The sequence below is a fragment of the Bufo gargarizans genome, chromosome 1, assembly GCF_014858855.1.
Source record: "Bufo gargarizans isolate SCDJY-AF-19 chromosome 1, ASM1485885v1, whole genome shotgun sequence".
Taxonomy (NCBI): domain Eukaryota; kingdom Metazoa; phylum Chordata; class Amphibia; order Anura; family Bufonidae; genus Bufo; species Bufo gargarizans.
Genome location: NC_058080.1, coordinates 717,347,306 through 717,364,718, shown reverse-complemented (window position 1 = coordinate 717,364,718; position 17,413 = coordinate 717,347,306). Strand labels below are relative to the sequence as shown.

The following is a 17,413-nucleotide window of genomic DNA, read 5'->3' as shown; positions in this document are numbered from 1 at the left end:
CTTCTGCGCCGCCTCCCGCCCTCCCCCTCCTGCTGTAAGATCTCGCGCATACAAGGGTTGAGCGAAGTGCCGGCGCATGAGCACTTTGCTGTAAGAAGCCAAATGGAGAAGTCCGCACGGCGCATCAGGCAGAGCCCTGTGCGCAAAATCTTACAGCAGAAGAAGGGGGAGGGAGGGAGGCGCAGAAGTCCGGAAAGGCGGCGCTGGGCACGAATGGCGGCGGGTGCAGACTGCACCTTGCTCCATTAACATCCCCTTGGGCACCTTATTTGTTTGACTGACAGGTTAGTAAAAGCAGTTTTTTTAGCTAAATAAGCCCACAGATTACATTTATAAGCCCACATTAGGAATCATGAAGACGCCCTGAACATCAGCATATTTTTAGCTGAGGGGTGAAACCTGGTGACAGAATCTCTTTAAAGAAATGACTGTTTCTAGCTGCTGTGGACTGTGGACTAGCAGCTAGAAACAGTAATTTCTTTATGTGTTGTTATTTAGACTGAGCTCAGTCTCAGCATGCTTAGGCTACTTTCACACTAGCGTTCGGCTGTCAGCTTGTGAGCTCCGTTTGAAGGTTCTCACAAGCGGACCTGAACGCTTCCGTCCAGCCCTATATATAATACATTCTGAGTGGACACGGATGCGCTCAGAATGCATCAGTCTGGCACCGTTCAGGCTCCGCTCAGCAGACGGACACCTGAACGCTGCTTGCAACGTTCGGGTGTCCGCCTGGCCGTGCGGAAGCAAGCGGATCCGTCCAGACTTACAATGTAAGGCTACTTTCACACTAGCGTTCAAAGCGGATCCGTTCTGAACGGATCCACTCATATAATGCAGACGGTGGCTCCGTTCAGAACGGATCCATCTGCATTATATTGTCAAAAAAAATGTCTGTGAAATTAGCCTGAACGGATCCGTCCAGACTTTTACATTGAAAGTCAATGGGGGACGGATCTGTTTGAGGATTGAGCCATATTGTGTCATCTTCAAACGGATCCGTCCCCATTGACTTAGGCTACTTTCACACTAGCGTTCGGGTGTCCGCTTGTGAGCTCCGTTTGAAGGGGCTCACAAGCGGACCCGAACGCTTCCGTCCAGCCCTGATGCAGTCTGAGTGGACGCGGATCCGCTCAGAATGCATCAGTCTGGCACTGTTTGTCCTCCGCTCAGCAGGCAGACACCTGAACGCTGCTTGCAGCGTTCGGGTGTCCGCCTGGCCGTGCGGAGGCAAGCGGATCCGTCCAGACTTACAATGTAAGTCAATGGGGACGGATCCGTTTGAAGATGCCACAATATGGCTCAATCTTCAAACGGATCCATCCCCCATTGACTTTCAATGTAAAAGTCTGGACAAATCCGTTCAGGCTACTTTCACAGACATTTTTTTGACAATATAATGCAGACGGATCCGTTCTGAACGGAGCCACCATTTGCATTATATGAACGGATCCATTCAGAACGGATCCGCTCTGAACCGAACGCTAGTGTGAAAGTAGCCTTTTAGCCAGTCAGTAATTTTCATAGTGCTGTTATGATTTATGGACACAGCTCTCAGCATGCTTAGCCAGCCATCTATCTGGCTGTGCTTCTTGAGAGTCACAGTCCACAGGCTGTCACAGTCCACAGGCTGTCACAGTCCACAGGCTGTTTCTGAGCCTGCTGAGAGCTGTGTCCATAAATCATAACAGCACTATGATTGCCCTGATACACTCATCTAGTTGGAAGGCAGGGCATCTCATACCTGCTGCAGCCTGCCTCCAGAAGCTCCTGCTGCTGCCTGCTGTCTCCGGCTCTCCGTGTGGTGTGTGGGCTGCCTGTGACCCTGTGACCCAGCGCCTGTGGGCCGTCGCCGTCCTGTGCTGGCCTGGTCGAAACTGTGGTGCAGGAGGAATAATCGCGGGCACACTAATGAGTTCATATCTGGCGGGCATTATTTATAGGAACCGCACCAGCTGTTCTGACGTCCTGCCTCCGGCTGTGACGTATATCCGGTGGCAGTGGCAGGACGTGAGAGCAGCTGGTGCTGTTCCTGTAATGACGCGGCCCGCCAGATATGAATTCAGTGCGCCCGCGATTATCCCTCCTGCACCATGCGGATGCGATGCACTGTGTACAAATCGGCAAAAGGCCGCTCCCGACGGCCTTTTGCCTGGCACGGATGGGCCTATTTTATGGTAGGGGCCTGGAGCTGCAGCTCCATCAGCCCCTACGTTAATCCGGCCCTGCATGCAGCCCCGCAAGGTGATGTTCATGTAATCTTACATAGTCATCTGATGGATATATCCATGTGATGTGTTCTAGTGTCCATATTCCAAAGTTGTTCAAATCATCATAATTAGGGATGAGCGAATCGACTTCGGATGAAACATCCGAAGTTGATTCACATAAAATTTTGTTTCAATACTGTACAGAGCTAGCGCTCCATACAGTATTAGAATGTATTGGCTCCGATGAGGCGAAGTTATTACTTCACGAAGTCTCGCGAGACCTCGCATATTAACTTCAGAAATTGATTTGTACTGTAAAAAAACATTTCCCGAACTCGGGTTCGTTTCCAAGTTACCACAAGTTTTATGCCAATCGACTTCGGATGTTTTATCCGAAGTCGATTCGCTCATCCCTAATCATAATCTTAAACGCTATGGAGAACATTTTTTTTTATTGCATTTACAGTTGCAAGAAAAAGTATGTGAACCCTTTGGAATGATATGGATTTCTGCACAAATTGGTCATAAAATGTGATCTGATCTTCATCTAAGTCACAACAATAGACAATCACAGTCTGCTTAACTAATAACACACAAAGAATTAAATGTTACCATGTTTTTATTGAACACACCATATAAACATTCAAAGTGCAGGTGGGAAAAGTATGTGACCCCTTGGATTTAATAACTGGTTGAACCTCCTTTGGCAGCAATAACTTCAACCAATCGTTTCCTGTAGTTGCAGATCAGACGTGCTCAGCGGTCAGGAGTATTTCTTGACCATTCCTCTTTACAGAACTGTTTCAGTTCAGCAATATTCTTGGGATGTCTGGTGTGAATCGCTTTCTTGAGGTCATGCCACAGCATCTCAATCGGGGTGAGGTCAGGACTCTGACTGGGCCACTCCAGAAGGCGTATTTTCTTCTGTTTAAGCCATTCTGTTGTTGATTTACTTCTATGCTTTAGGTCGTTATCCTGTTGCAACACCCATCTTTTGTTGAGCTTCAGTTGGTGGACAGATGGCCTTAAAGGGATTCTGTCATGAGATTTGAGGCCTATAATGTGCCTGTGGCTCTATTAGCATATAAAACCGGTTTTTATAACCTGTCACTCACGTACCAAATGTGTCCAAGGGGACGTCTCATCATGCAGGGTGCCCGGCTGCAGCCATCTTCGTCTGGTGCCCAGCGCCACCTTCCGACTAGAAATCGCCGCCCTCCCTTTCAATAGAGCCGCCTACCTCACCTCATCGCCGCCTCCCTCACCTCAGCGCCGCCTCCAAAATCGTCTGCGCTCCTCAGCCAGATCCCGCGCGTGCGCACTAGGTATAACTAGAAATAGATCAAAAGGGAGCCTCTGTAGAAAAGCAGCCTGTGCGCTCCGAACCTCAAAACAGCTTTGCACCTGGCTGCAATAGGGCGGTCAAAGCAGGTTTGAGCGAACGCATGCGCACTTCGCTCAACGAGGCCGCTGCCAGGTGTCCTCACGGGCGCATCAGGTTATACCTAGTGCACACGCGCGGAATCTGGCTGAGGAGAGCGGACGATTTCGGAGGCGGCTATGAGGTGAGGTAGGTGGCTCTATTGAAAGGGAGGGAGGCGATTTCTAGTCGGAGATGGCTGCAGCCGGGCACCCTGCATGATGAGACGTCCCCTTGGACACATTTGGTACGTGAGCGACAGGTTATAAAAACCGGTTTTATATGCTAATAGAGCCACAGGCACATTTAATAAGGTCAGTTTTGGATTCAGGGTATTAGTAGGGACCTGGCCATATGTTTAGGTTATAGGCCTCAAATCTCATGACAGAATCCCTTTAAGTTCTCCTGCAAAATGTCTTGATAAACTTGGGAAATCATTTTTCCTTCGATGATGGCAATCCGTCCAGGCCCTGACGCAGCAAAGCAGCCCCAAACCATGATGCCCCCACCACCATACTTCACAGTTGGGATGAGGTTTTGATGTTAGTCTGCTGTGCCTCTTTTTCTCCACACATAGTGTTGTGTGCTTCTTCCAAACAACTCAACTTTGGTTTCATCTGTCCGCAGAATATTTTGCCAGTACTGCTGTGGAACATCCAGGTGCTCTTGTGCAAACTGTAAACGTGCAGCAATGTTTTTTTGAACAGCAGTGGCTTCCTCTGTGGTATCCTCCCATGAAATCCATTCTTGTTTAGTGTTTTACGTATCGTAGATTCGCTAACAGGGATGTTGGCATATGCCAGAGACTTTTGTAAGTCTTTAGCTGACACTCTAGGATTCTACTTCACCTCATTGAGCAGTCTGCGCTGTGCTCTTGCAGTCATCTTTACAGGACGGCCACTCCTAGGGAGAGTAGCAGCAGTGCTGAACTTTCTCCATTTATAGACAATTTGTCTTACCGTGGACTGATGAACAGCAAGGCTTTTGGAGATTTTTATAACCCTTTCCAGCTTTATGCAAGTCAACAATTCTTAATTGTAGGTCTTCTGAGAGCTCTTTTGTGCGAGGCATCATTCACATCAGGCAATGCTTCTTGTGAAAAGCAAACCCAGAACTGGTGTGTGTTTTTTATAGGGCAGGGCAGCTGTAACAAATGCCTCCAATCTCATCTCATTGATTGGACTCCAGTTGGCTGACACCTCACTCCAATTAGCTCTTGGAGATGTCATTAGTCTAGGGTAGGGGTAGGCAACCTCCGGCACTCCAGATGTTGTAAAACTACAACTCCCAGCATGCATACTTCCTCTGCTCTTCTCAGAACTCTCACAGAAATGAATGGAGCATGCTGGGAATTGTAGTTTTTCCACAGCTTGAGTGCCGGAGGTTGCTGACCCCTGGTCTAGGGGTTCACATACTTTTTCCACCTGCACTGTGAATGTTTACATGGTGTGTTCAGTAAAAACATGGTAACGTTTTAATTCTTTGTGTGTTATTAGGTTAAGCAGACTGTGATTGTCTATTGTTGTGAGTTAGATGAAGATCAGATCACATTTTATGACCAATTTGTGCAGAAATCCATATCATTCCAAAGGGTTCACATACTTTTTCTTGCAACTGTAACTCCTTTTGGGCTAAAGATTATTTTTCAATTAGAGTTTCTTAAAATTGTTCAGCCGTTTTTGAGATACAAGGGTTAAAAATCTGCTTGCACACTGTGAAGCCTTATCTCTGATCTCCTGACCTCATAAACACTCATTTAGGCCCCTTTCACACTAGTGTGACGGATTAGTGAAAAACACATTGCACCTGCACCTGCTTGCGGATGCAATGCGTTTTTCACGCAGGTTTATTCACTTCTATGGGGCCAGGGCCAGGGCCAGGGCTGCGTGAAAATCGCAGAATATAGAACATGCAACGCAGAAATGATGCGTGAAAAATAACGCTGATGTACACAGATCCATTGAAATTAATGGGTCAGGATTCAGTGCGGGTGCAATGCGTTCACGTCGCGCATTGCACCCACTCGAAAAACTCGCTCATGTGAAAGGGGCCTTAATGGGGTTGTCTGAGTTATGAAAAAAAATAATATAGCACTGAAAATCTGATATATAACTGAGCTAAGCAAGTTTTATGCAAAAAAAAAATATATTTTTCCTCATTTTCCTGGTTCTTTTCTGGGCCTTTGTTTACATGCAATAAAAAAATCTCTGCCCCTCCCCCTGCTCTGCTAAGGGAGTGGCTACAAGAGCTGCCCTGAGTGACATGTGTGCCTGCTGGGAGACTCTGCAGCATGTTGTATGTGTAGGACTACAAGTCCCAGCTGTATAATGACACTGGTAAGGGAGTGGATAAAAGAGCTGCCCTGAGTGCTGGGAGACTCTGCAGCATGTTGCATGTGTAGGACTACATGTCCCAGCTGTATAATGACATTGCTAATACACACAGGATCTTCCCCCTACCGTCTTGTGTAATGCTCTCTCTAGTATATCAGCTCCAGTGACCAGAATTGTCCCTGCTGCAGAGCTGTGCAGCTGACGGGGTTAAGAATCCTAGCAGAGAGTAGAGGGCAGGGAAGGGGGGCGTGGCCAGCACAGGGACAGGCTTGTAAACGACCTTTGTCAGAGCAGGGAGAGAAGCTGATGTCACAGATCATGTGACCCTCAGTGAATTCTGAGAAACCAGGCACCGGAGATAAAGTGAGTGAATTGGAAAGCTGTTACATTTGCTTAGTTAGGAACATAGAAAGAACAAAAAGATAACTCTGACAACCCCTTTAAGCAAGAGTTTAACTATAATAAGTGTTTACTACTGATAAGGCTGAGGCTTAAGTGAGTGTTTGAGTTCAGGATATCAGTGATAAATCTTCACAGGAACGGTCAGCTGACAGGTCTCAGAAGTAATACTCTGTAAGTAGACAGATTTTTAACCCTTGTATCTGAAAAACGGCTGAACAATTTTAATAAAGACCAAATGAAAAAAAAATATTTTTGCCCAAAATGAGTAAAATGTCATCATAAAAATTGCTGTGAATGCATCCATAACCTTTAACCGCCTCCGGACCGCCTAACGCAGGATCGCGGTCCAGAGGCGGCTGTCCCCGGCAGAGTGACGCATCTATGTGTCATCTCGCGAGACGCGAGACTTCCTGTGAACGCGCGCACACAGGCGCGCACGTTCACAGGATCGGAAGGTGAGCAAGTGGATCTACAGCCTGCCAGCAGCAGCTGGCAGGCTGTAGATGCGATTTTTTTTTTTTAACCCCTAACAGGTATATTAGAGGCTGTTTTGATAACAGCGTCTAATATGCCTGGCCCTCTGGTGGTCCCTTTTGCTTGGGTCGACCACCAGAGGACACAGGCAGCTCAGTAATAAGTAGCACCACACTACACTACACCCCCCCCCCCCGTCACTTATTAACCCCTTATCAACCCCTGATCACCCCATATAGACTCCCTGATCACCCCCCTGTAAGGCTCCATTCAGACGTCCGTATGTGTTTTATGGATCGGATCCGCAAAACGCATACGGACGTCTGAATAGAGCCTGACAGGGGGGTGATCACCCCATATACACTCCCTGATCACCCCCTGTCATTGATCACCCCCCTGTATAAGGCTCCATTCAGACGTCCGTTTGTGTTTTGCGGATCGGATCCGTGGATCCGCAAAACGCATACGGACCTCTGAATGGAGCCTTACAGGGGGGTGATCAATGACAGGGGGGTGATCAGGGAGTCTATATGGGGTGATCACCCCCCTGTCATTGATCACCCCCCAGTAAGGCTCCATTCAGACGTCCGTATGTGTTTTGCGGATCCGTGGATCCGCAAAACACGGACACCGCGGATCTGCAAAACACATACGGACGTCTGAATGGAGCCTTACAGGGGGGTGATCAATGACAGGGTGTTGATCACCCCATATAGACTCCCTAATCACCCCCCTGTCATTGATCACCCCCCCTGTAAGGCTCCATTTAGACGTCCGTATGTGTTTTGCGGATCCGCGGTGTCCGCCTAGCGGAAATTTATATATTTATTTATTTATTTTTTTCTTACAAAGTCTCATATTCCACTAACTTGTGTCAAAAAATAAAATCTCACATGAACTCACCATACCCCTCACGGAATCCAAATGCGTACAATTTTTTAGACATTTATATTCCAGGCTTCTTCTCACGCTTTAGGGCCCCTAAAATGCCAGGGCAGTATAAATACCCCACATGTGACCCCATTTCGGAAAGAAGACACCCCAAGGTATTCACTGAGGGGCATATTGAGTCCATGAAAGATTGAACTTTTTGTCCCAAGTTAGCGGAAAGGGAGACTTTGTGAGAAAAAAAATAAAAATAATCAATTTCCGCTAACTTGTGCCCAAAAAAAAAATCTTCTATGAACTCGCCATGCCCCTCATTGAATACCTTGGGGTGTCTTCTTTCCAAAATGGGGTCACATGTTGGGTATTTATACTGCCCTGGCATTTTAGGGGCCCTAAAGCGTGAGAAGAAGTCTGGGATCCAAATGTCTAAAAATGCCCTCCTAAAAGGAATTTGGGCCCCTTTGCCCATCTAGGCTGCAAAACAGTGTCACACATGTGGTATCGCCGTACTCGGGAGAGGTTGGGCAATGTGTTTTGGGGTGTCATTTTACATATACCCATGCTGGGCGAGATAAATATCTCGGTCAAATGATAACTTTGTATAAAAAAATGAGAAAAGTTGTCTTTTGCCGAGATATTTCTCTCACCCAGCATGGGTATATGTAAAATGACACCCCAAAACACATTGCCCAACTTCTCCGGAGTACGGCGATACCACATGTGTGACACTTTTTTTGCAGCCAAGGTGGGCAAAGGGGCCCACATTCCAAAGAGCACCTTTAGGATTTCACAGGGCATTTTTTACACATTTTGATTTCAAACTACTTCTCACGCATTAGGGCCCCTAAAATGCCAGGGCAGTATAACTACCCCACAAGTAGAATATGAGACTTTGTAAGAAAAAAGGAAAAAAATCATTTTCCGCTAACTTGTGACAAAAAATAAAAAGTTCTATAAACTCATTATGCCCATCAGCGAATACCTTAGGATGTCTACTTTCCAAAATGGGGTCATTTGTGGGGTGTTTCTACTGTCTGGGCATTGTAGAACCTCAGGAAACATGACAGGTGCTCAGAAAGTCAGAGCTGCTTCAAAAAGCGGAAATTCACATTTTTGTACCATAGTTTGTAAACGCTATAACTTTTACCCAAACCATTTTTTTTATCAAAGACATGTAGAGTAAAATAAATTTAGAGAAAAATGTATATATAGATGTCGTTTTTTGGGAAAATTTTTACAACTGAAAGTGAAAAATTTCATTTTTTTTGCAAAAATTTCGATTAATAACAAAAAAAAGTAAAAATGTCAGCAGCAATGAAATACCACCCAATGAAAGCTCTATTAGTGAGAAGAAAAGGAGGTAAAATTCATTTGGGTGGTAAGTTGTATGACTGAGCAATAAACGGTGAAAGTAGTGTAGTGCAGAAGTGTAAAAAGTGGTCTGGTCATTAAGGGTGTTTCAGCTAGGGGAGCTGAGGTGGTTAAATGAAATTATTTTTTTCACCTTACGCCTCCTCTCGTCCTCGGTTTTCTTGTGGAGACAGATGGTCGGTGGTCGATGTTACTATTGATTTCTATGTGATCAAAATGGTTACAAATCTCCTGTCGTTTAATGTATGCAGCCCCTATGCAGGTGCCTATATGTTTCCATCTTTACAGCCTACAAACAGACCCTGTGTTGGCCTTTCCTGCAGTCATACTTCCTTCCAGTAGCCCTCTACTTCTTGCTAGAGCAGGTTATAAGACATTGAGGGCGGCTGGAAGGCAGAGACGCACATTACGGGGGACATACAGGTGACTTTTTGCCACATGATATTTTTCTCACCCAGCATGGGTATATGTAAAATGACACCCCAAAACACATTCCCCAACTTCTCCTGAGTACGGCGATACCAGATGTGTCACACTTTTTTGCTGCCAAGGTGGGCAAAGGGGCACATATTCCAAAGTGCACCTTTCGGATTTTGCAGGCCATTTTTTACACATTTTGATTGCAAGGTACTTCTCACACATTTGGGCCCCTAAATTGCCAGGGCAGTATAACTACGCCACAAGTGACCCCATTTTGGAAAGAAGACACCCCAGGGTATTCCGTGAGGGGCACGGCGAGTTCCTAGAATTTTTTATTTTTTGTCGCAAGTTAGTGGAATATGAGACTTTGTAAGGAAAAAAGAAAAATCATCATTTTCCGCTAACTTGTGATAAAAAATAAAAAATTCTAGGAACTCGCCATGCCCCTCACGGAATACCTTGGGGTGTCTTCTTTCCAAAATGGGGTCACTTGTGGCGTAGTTATACTGCCCTGGCAATTTAGGGGCCCAAATGTGTAAGAAGTACTTTGCAATCAAAATCTGTAAAAAAAAATAGCCTGTGAAATCCGAAAGGTGCTCTTTGGAATATGTGCCCCTTTGCCCACCTTGGCTGCAAAAAAGTGTCACACATCTGGTATCGCCGTACTCAGGAGAAGTTGGGGAATGTGTTTTGGGGTGTCATTTTACATATACCCATGCTGGGTGAGAGAAATATCTTGGCAAAAGATAACTTTTCCCATTTTTTTATACAAAGTTGGCATTTGACCAAGATATTTTTCTCACCCAGCATGGGTATATGTAAAATGACACCCCAAAACACATTGCCCAACTTCTCCTGAGTACGGCGATACCAGATGTGTGACACTTTTTTGCAGCCTAGATGCGCAAAGGTGCCCAAATTCCTTTTAGGAGGGCATTTTTAGACATTTGGATCCCAGACTTCTTCTCACACTTTCGGGCCCCTAAAAAGCCAGGGCAGTATAAATACCCCACATGTGACCCCACTTTGGAAAGAAGACACCCAAAGGTATTCAATGAGGGGCCTGGCGAGTTCATAGAATTTTTTTTTTTTTTGCATAAGTTTTTTTGCATAAGTTAGCGGAAATTGATTTTTTTTGTTTTTTTCTCACAAAGTCTCACTTTCCGCTAACTTAGGACAAAAATTTCAATCTTTCATGGACTCAATATGCCCCTCACGGAATACCTTGGGGTGTCTTCTTTCCGAAATGGGGTCACATGTGGGGTATTTATACTGCCCTGGCTTTTTAGGGGCCCTAAAGCGTGAGAAGAAGTCTGGAATATAAATGTCTAAAAATGTTTACGCATTTGGATTCCGTGAGGGGTATGGTGAGTTCATGTGAGATTTTATTTTTTGACACAAGTTAGTGGAATATGAGACTTTGTAAGAAAAAACAAAAACAAACAAAAAATTGCCGCTAACTTGGGCCAAAAAAATGTCTGAATGGAGCCTTACAGGGGGAGTGATCAATGACAGGGGGGTGATCAATGACAGGGGGGTGATCACCCATATAGACTCCCTGATCACCCCCCTGTCACTGATCACCCCCCCTATAAGGCTCCATTCAGACGTCCGTATGATTTTTACGGATCCATGGATACATGGATCGGATCCGCAAAACACATGCGGACGTCTGAATGGAGCCTTACAGGGGGGGGGGTGATCAATGACAGAGGGGTGATCACCCATATAGACTCCCTGATCACCCCCCTGTAATGCTCCATTCAGACGTCCGTATGATTTTTTACTGATCCACGGATACATGGATCGGATCCGCAAAACACATGCGGACGTCTGAATGGAGCCTTACAGGGGGGGGGTGATCAATGACAGAGGGGTGATCACCCATATAGACTCCCTGATCACCCCCCTGTAAGGCTCCATTCAGACGTCCGTATGATTTTTTACGGATCCACGGATACATGGATCGGATCCGCAAAACACATGCGGACGTCTGAATGGAGCCTTACAGGGGGGTGATCAATGACAGGGGGGTGATCACCCATATACACTCCCTGATCACCCCCTGTAATTGACCACCCCCTGTAAGGCTCCATTCAGACGTCCGCATGTGTTTTGCGGATCCGATCCATGTATCAGTGGATCCGTAAAAATCATACGGACGTCTGAACGGAGCCTGACGGGGGGTGATCAATGACAGGGGGGTGATCAATGACAGGGGGGTGATCAATGACAGGGGGGTGATCAATGACAGGGGGGTGATCAATGACAGGGGGGTGATCAATGACAGGGGGGTGATCAGGGAGTTTATATGGGGTGATCATGGGTGATCAGGGGTTAATAAGTGACGGGGGGGGGGGGGGGTGTAGTGTAGTGTGGTGTTTGGTGCGACTGTACTGAGCTACCTGAGTCCTCTGGTGGTCGATCCTAACAAAAGGGACCACCAGAGGACCAGGTAGCAGGTATATTAGACGCTGTTATCAAAACAGCGTCTAATATACCTGTTAGGGGTTAAAAAAATCAGATCTCCAGCCTGCCAGCGAACGATCGCCGCTGGCATGCTGGAGATCCACTCGCTTACCTTCCGTTCCTGTGTGCGCGCGTTCACAGGAAATCTCGCGTCTCGCGAGATGACGCATATATGCATGACTGTGCGCAGGGCTGCCACCTCCGGAACGCGAATCTGCGTTAGGCGGTCCGGAGGTGGTTAAAGAGGTTCTCCAGGTCCAGAAACCGCTTTTTGGTAGGATAGAGGTATAAAAATAAATAAATGGCCTCAGAGGTGACTGGGTTCATGTGCCAGGATCTGCACACATCACTGCTGAGGCCGTCCACTGGCCAGCAGCAGTGACTCGTATGTAGACAGCACTTCATGCTTTCGGTGAAGCGTAGGCTATAAGCTGAGGGAGGGGAAGTGATGCCCTGGTGATGGGTGAGTCTTGTTTAATTCCTACACCCTGCCTATCCTTGTGAAAACGGGTTCCTGGTCTCAGAGAACCTCTTTAATTAAAGGGACTCTGTCACCACTTTCTAACCCCCACTTTTAAAACTATAGTTCTGTCCATGGAGCCCCTGTGATTTCAATGGTGTTGTTATATGCGAAATCCGCAGGCTCGTTTTGATAAAAAAAACCTTTTATCTAACCTGTCACTCATGAGGATAAGGTGCCCAGGGCGTTTCTCCTGGTCTGAACATGCCCCCGCCGCCGTTGGTGCCCAGCTCCTCCTCTGCCTTGAATTAGCGCCGCCTGAATGTGAAGAAATACGCCTCCGGCTCTCCCTCAGTCCCCCCTCCTTCTTTTCTAAGATCCCGCGCGTGCGGCAGTGTTCGCGTTATCGGGAGGTTGAGCGAAGTGCGCATGCGCATGCGCACTTCGCTCAATGAGGCTGAATCGAAAAGTCCGCACGGGCGCATCAGGCACAGGCCTGTGCGCACGCGCGAAATTTTAGAAAAGGAGGGGGGACTGAGGGAGAGCCGGAGGCGTATTTCTTCACATTCAGGCGGCGCTGAAAGGATCAGAGGAGGAGCTGGGCACCAACGGCGGCGGGCGCATGTTCAGACCGGGAGAAACGCACCTTATCCTCATGAGTGACAGGTTAGATAAAAGTTTTTTTTTATCAAAACGAGCCTGCGGATTTCGCATATAACAACACCATTGAAATCACAGGGGCTCCATGGACAGAACTATAGTTTTAAAAGTGGGGGTTAGAAAGTGGTGACAGAGTCCCTTTAAGGCTTCATTCACATGTCCGTGGAACACTGTCCGTGAGATACCGGACTGGCATCCTGCTTAGTGCCGGAGCGCACGGCGTCATTGGTTGCTATGACTCTTTCCGCATTGTGCTGCTGCTGCAGTACATCATACGAGTGTATTACAGTACTGCGGCGGCGGCACAAAGCGCACGGCTTTATAGCAACCAATGACTCCGTGCACTCTGGGACTAAGCAGGATGCCAGTCCGGTATCTCACGGACTATGTTCCACGGACGTCTGAATGAAGCCTAAGCCTTGTCTAATCAATGTTATACTGACGGGCATAATACATTGAAAGGGATGGCATAACAGAGCGAGTTATCCACTGGAATCAATCAAAAATTTCTCGTGTGTGTAGATATGGCCGTCACATACTTGTTATGGCGCCTCTTTGTGTACATAATTGTTATGGTGCCCCCTGGTGTCACATACTTGTTATGGCGCCCCTGGTGTCACATACTTGTTATGGCGCCCCCTGGTGTCACATACTTGTTATGGCGCCCCCTGGTGTCACATACTTGTTATGGCGCCCCCTGGTGTTATATACTTGTTATGGCGCCCCCTGGTGTCACATACTTGTTATGGCGCCCCCTGGTGTCACATACTTGTTATGGCGCCCCCTGGTGTCACATACTTGTTATGGCGCCCCCTGGTGTCACATACTTGTTATGGCGCCCCCTGGTGTCACATACTTGTTATGGCGCCCCCTGGTGTCACATACTTGTTATGGCGCCCCCTGGTGTCACATACTTGTTATGGCGCCCCCTGGTGTCACATACTTGTTATGGCGCCCCCTGGTGTCACATACTTGTTATGGCGCCCCCTGGTGTCACATACTTGTTATGGCGCCCCCTGGTGTCACATACTTGTTATGGCGCCCCCTGGTGTCACATACTTGTTATGGCGCCCCCTGGTGTCACATACTTGTTATGGCGCCCCCTGGTGTCACATACTTGTTATGGCGCCCCCTGGTGTCACATAATTGTTATGGCGCCCCCTGGTGTCACATACTGGTTATGGCGCCCCCTGGTGTCACATACTGGTGTTATATACGTGTTGCGCCAGGGGAACACGGCAGCAGGCGGCCCCAAAATAAGTATGTAACAGCAAGTTTAAAATAAAATAAAAATTCCAATTGGACAGTTTTACCGAATGTGAAATATGAATTATTATTCAGGGTGCCACCTTTTTATATTGTGCAGTGTTTGTTTTATCTTTTATCGCCGGTCCCAGCGATTAGTACGTTCTGTAAGAGGTTTCCATGGAAACAATCATATTGTAGTTTCACACAGACCCACATCACTGCGCTAGTAGAGGTCATGAGGGGGTGGATTGGGAATCCTATAGGAGGCTGGGCGCGGGCTATGCAGGATTTGCTGTGGATTTTACGGTAGATTTGCAGATAAAATTCATCTCATGATGTATGTAAGATCCACGTCGATTATATTGTAACAACTTGCATTGTGCTGTAATTATAGTCCGCCAAAAATCTGAGGCCTCCGATCAACCTATCTGACAGGGTCATCGCCGGCCCCGTGAACATAAGTGACGCTGTGGGAGGCATGGCAAGCTGTGCCACTCCATGTAGGTTACAAATCTAAAGGGATCAAGGACCTGTCAAGAGGTCCCTGAAAGACATGCTGGTCATAGGGGGCCACGCTCCCCGGAGCACTAATCATCAGCTTAAATCTGCAGGGGAATCCTGCAGCAAGTATATAATTCCCCTACAGCGCCAGCACAGTATAAATGTAGCATTACACCTTTCCTATTAAAATCAGTGGACTGCCCATGTAATAAGTGGGATTTTCTGCTCCAGAAAGAGTTGCTCTTTGTATTCATATTTAAAGGTGTTTTCCTCGATTTTAAAGAGTAGCTGTGGTTTTATTTTCATAAATGAATAGTATAGGTGAATATAAGAAACTTTGTAATGTATCTATCAGAGAAAGATGTTTCCTTCTCCACCACCTCCTCTTCACTAAGGGCTCATGCACACGAATGGGTGTGCCCCGTGCCCGTATTGTGGCCCGCAAATAGCGGGTCCACCATATACGGGCACTGGCCGTGTGCACTCCATACCATTTGACTTGAATGGGTCCGCAACCCCCAATATACGGAGTTGTGCACAGCGGAGGCACGGATCGGCAGTGCTTCCATGGGATTTCGGTCCGTGCCTCGGCACTGCAAAAAAAATAGAACATGTCCTTTTTTTTGCGGAGCGGACCGTCCCTTGCAGATCGCAGACCCATTCAAGGGAATGGATCCACATCCACAAATGGCGTGCACACGGACGCTAACCATGCCTCATAGACCACAATCTGCTGTCCACAGCATTAACATGGGGCACACACATTCGCATGCATGAGCCCTAAGGCCTCATGCACACAACCGTATTTTGTTTCCTTGTCCGTTCCGTTTTTTTGCTGATAGGATGCGGACCCATTCATTTCAATGGGTCTGCAAAAAATGCGGACAGCACACCATGTGCTGTCCGCATCAGTATGCCCGTTCCGTAGTCCCGCAAAAAAAAATAGAACATGTCCTATTCTTATCCGTTTTAGGCATTGTTACAATGGATCCGCCAAAAAAAACTGATGGAATACAGATGTTTTTTTTTTTGTTTTTTTTTTGCGAATCTGCAATTTGCAGACCGCAAAACACATACGGTTGTGCCCATGTAGCCATAGGCTTCGTTCACAACACCGTTCAGCCTTTCCAACCGTGCAGCAAAACAGAAAGGATGGATTTGGCACATAACAGCCGAACGGAGCCCACGGGCCCCATAGACCATAAGGGGGTCGGTTAGGTTTCCGCTCAGAAGATTTTGGAGCGGAGACAAAAGTTGTGCATGCAGGACTTTTGTCTATTATTAAAAAAATCGGGGCAGGAGAACAGAAAGGCTGAACGGTGATGTGAACAAAGCCTTAGGCTACATGCACACGACCGTATGTATTTTGCGGTTCGCAAAAAAAACAGATGACGTCCGTATGGCACCCGTTTTTTTTTGCGGATCCATTGTAACAATGCCTAAAACTGACAAGAATAGGACATGTCCTTTTTTTTGCGGGGCTACAGAACGGACATACTGATGCGGACAGCATACGGTGTGCTGTCTACATTTTTTGCATTGAAATCAATGGGTCCGCATCCTATCCGCCCAAAAAACTGAACGGAAACAAACAACGTGCGTGTGTATGTAGCCTTAGGCCTCATGCACACGACCGTATGTGTTTTGCAGTCCACAAATTGCGGATCCACAAAAAATGGATGACCGTATTGCATCTTCTTTTTTCTTTTTTTTTTTTTGCGGATCCGTTATTTTTGCGGACCATTGTAATAATGCCTATCCTTGTCCGCAAACTAGAAAAAAATAGGACATGCACTATTGTTTTTGCGGGGCTACGGAACGGACATACTGATGCGGACATTAAAATGAATGGGTCCGCATCCTATCGGCAAAAAAAACTGAACTGACAAGGGAACAAAATACGGTCGTGTGCATGAGGCCTTACTCTCAATTCACTGCTTATATCTGCTTCTTCAAGATGGGCTGCCTGCTCACTATAGGATCAAATTACATAGAAGTCTATGGAGAAGGGAGGGGCTGCTGCAGACAGGCAGAGAGACTGACACAGAGAGACTGCTGCAGATTTTTAGGCTACATGCACACGATCAGGATTCATGTGCGGAGAATCCGCACTGAAATCAGCAGGTGTTCGCAGGCAAATCTGTGCGGTCAATCCGCATTAATATGTGCGGATTCGGTGCGGATTTCACTAAGTGAATGAAGAAAATCCGGTCAGGAAAAATAAAATAAATTGACATGCTGCGGATTTTAAAATCTGCACCGCAGGTCAAAATCCGCGCGGAAAAAATCTGCATCATGTGCATTGAGAATGTCAAATTCTCATAGAATACAATGTACCTGACCTATGGTGTGGATTTTCTGCACGCAATCCTGATCGTGTGCATGTACCCTTAAGTGATTTACATTTAAACTTACTCGGTACTGCTGTGTAATGTCCTCCATTACTGCTGCTGCTTCTGAAGTTGTGCTACAGAGGGTTAGGAAGCAGAAGCCCCTGTTTCTCCACGTGTAGTCTATGGGCAGACATGATTCCATCTAGTCTCTGCCCACTAACTCTAAA

General features: G+C 46.8%; 1 protein-coding gene across 1 annotated transcript in view; it reads left to right on the top strand.

Moving 5' to 3' along the window:
* LOC122930003 (dymeclin-like) overlaps positions 1-17,413 on the top strand; it is a 178,179-nt gene that overhangs the window by 23,087 nt on the left and 137,679 nt on the right. The window lies entirely within an intron of this gene.